Source organism: Cebus imitator, unplaced genomic scaffold (assembly GCF_001604975.1).
Source record: "Cebus imitator isolate Cc_AM_T3 unplaced genomic scaffold, Cebus_imitator-1.0 Scaffold417, whole genome shotgun sequence".
Lineage (NCBI taxonomy): Eukaryota > Metazoa > Chordata > Mammalia > Primates > Cebidae > Cebus > Cebus imitator.
This window is the reverse complement of record NW_016107732.1, coordinates 1,769,497-1,772,421: the sequence shown is the minus strand read 5'-3', so window position 1 is coordinate 1,772,421 and position 2,925 is coordinate 1,769,497.

Here is a 2,925-nt window from a genome sequence, read left to right as displayed (position 1 = left end):
AAAAAAAAAAAAAAAAAAAAAAAAAGAATTTGTTCTGGGCCACATTCAAAGCGATCCTGGGCTGGGGGTTGGACAAGCTTGGTTAAGGTATGATTGTGAGCCAGGATCAAGCTCCCCATCCCAACGGCCACCTCCCATGATGTCCCTCGGACACTCACCCTCCTTCCCTGGGTTCTGCCCCGGCTATCTTCAGATGGCACTTCCCTCACATGTCTGGGACCCCTCCCCTCCTGTCCACAACACAGATGCCTTCTTGGCCTCCCCACTGGCCACTCCATACAAGCAGTCTAGAGCAAGTCCTGGCTGGGCCCTCAGTTGCCACACCAAGAGCAGCCGCAGGTGTCCACTCATGACTCAGTATGACCGCTCATGACCCTCCTCAGATGTGCCCTTTCTGCTCTTGTAACAGTAAACTGTGTAAGTCCCAGCTGGGGCTTCCCAGGAATATCCATCACTGGTACCCTCCCCTGCTGAGCCTGCTTGCCTGACATTTCCAAGCTGCTCATGCAGCCTGAGAGACTGGATGATTCTTACCAGTAGCCACAGGGGAGCATCCCAAGAACCTGTGAACACAGAGGAACTCAATCCCTTCTTCCTTCCACAGGGTGCCCCCTCTATTTCTTTCCCTCTCTGTTGCCTCCCTCCCCTCCTCAGCCGGCTCCACTCCTCCCCTTCCCCTGATAGCCCCAGGCAACCCAGCTGTTCTTTACCCTCAAGCCATAACTGCCCACACCTGGCTGAGTTTCTACCCACTCCTCAATTCAATTCATAGGCCCCGTCCACAGCCTAGGACACCAGCAACGTCAGATCCAGTGACATGACCAACCTGGGACAACCCAGACTCCTGATCTTTCCCCTGGAGGAAACCTTTCCCTTTAATCCTCCTTTCTGTTTACAGCAACTCCCTTCTTCCAGGCGCTCAGGCTGAACATGGGGTAGTTCTTCAGCCACCCCACACGTGATGCGTCCGCAGGTGCACCTGGAATTCACCTGATGTCACCTCTACAGCTGCCCAGACAGGTTCTTCCATTCATGCCGACACCCCTGCATGTCTGTTCTCCACGCGGCAAACGGTGGAACCATTTTAAAACCCCAACTCAGAGTATGTCCTGATTCTGTTCAAAACCTTCCATGTCTCCCAACGCCCTCGAGATCAAGCCCACCTCCTCGCCCGCTACTGCAGCCACACACAGCCCATCTTCCCCCGAGCTCCACGTCGAGAGCGCTCAGTCCCGGAAGCACCGGGGCGCGAGCTCCCCTCCCGGGTTTTGCACACTCGGGGCTCTCCCCTCCGAGCTTCCTTCAGGATTTCAGCCGCTTGGCTGCCGGAAGTCGGGAGCCCACCATGCCTTGGACACCGGGGTTTGCACTGACACCCTAACCACCCCGGGCAGGGAGAGGAAACACGATGAGGCGAGGTCTAGAGAGCGGCCTCCCTCCGTGGGGGCGCGGTCTGTGGGAGCAGGGGCTCCCCCGCCTCCCCGGCGCGGGCTTGTCAGCGCCGCCGTCGCAGCGGAACCCGCAACTGGGAGGGAAGAAAGGCGTGGACCACCCGGCACCGCCATCCCCACCCGCAGCATCCCCGGCCGTCAAGGACGCGGAACGCCCGGCGCGCGGCCTCCTGGGCTGCCGTACGGCGGGAGAGCGCATTGCTCCCGCTGCGGCCGACAGCCCCCGGAACGCCCACGACGCACTGAGAAACAGAGGTTTAGGGGGCGCGGCTGGCGGCCGGCGCCCTGGGTCACGACGCGTGCGCAGGGCGGGCCCGACGCGGGCCCTCAGCCAGTACCTTCCTCGCCGCCCGCCTCGGGCCCCGAGAACCTCCTGGAAACCGGCCCCAACCCACGGGCCCCGGCCCAGACCACCGGTGTGGCCTGACGCGAGCCGCGAAGTGACAGCCCCACCGCCGGAAGTCCAGCCCTCCGTTTCTCATTGGCCCAATGCGCGCCGCCGATGCTTACGCACAGCCTTCGGGGTCATGTGGTTCCCGCCAGTTTCTCGCCGTAGAGGCGGGGCCCTGACCGGTCTCCATGGTAACGTCCAAGCACCCCTGCGCGGGGCGCTGGGAAATGGAGTTCCGCGGCTGCCCCGGGCTTTCAAGGTCTTGGTGGCGCTGGTGGACTCGCCTGGTGGGTAGTCCTGCCTCCGGGTTACAGGTTCCCCGCGCCCACCCAAGCAGCCCCGAGACTAAACCCTGCAGGTACGAAAGCAGAAACTGCCAAGGTTCCAGAAGGCAACACCAGCAGGGAGCAAGGGGGAGAAAACGCACCGGGTAGGGCAGGTGTAGGTAGAGGAGTCGTTGCCTGGAGCTCCGGGTTCCCTTCCCAGCTCTTTCTCTCACTAACCGTGCGTACTGGGCACAGGTTTGACCTCTCTCTGTGTCAGTGTCCCGTAAATGTTTAAAGTGTTTTGTTTTGTTTTTGAGACGTAGTCTTGCTCTTGTTGCCCAGGTTGGAGTGCAGTGGCACAATCTCGGCTCACTGCAGCCTCCACCTCCCGGGTTCCAGTGATTCTACTGCCTCAGCCTCCAGAGTCGCTGGGATTACAGACTTCCGCCACCACGCCCGGCTAATTTTTTTATTTTTAGTAGAGACGGGGTTTGGCCATGTTGGCCAGACTGGTTTCAAACCCCTGACCTCGTGATCCACCCGCCTCAGCCTCCCAAAGTGCTGAGATTACAGGTGTGAGCCACCGCAACCGGCCTAAGGTCAGTTTTTCAGCCTCTACGCCAAGAATTCTCAGCCTCTAAGCCTGTATTTGTCTTGAGTCTGTGATTGTTCTTGGATGCTTGCCCAAAGCGTCTGTTTTCCTTGTAATTTGGATGGGCAGAAGGTACTTCCCCAGGCTTGCTTGTCCTTAGACCATCTAGTTCTTGTCTGGCCCCACACATCACAATATTTCTTTCTTTTTTTTTTTTTTTTTTTT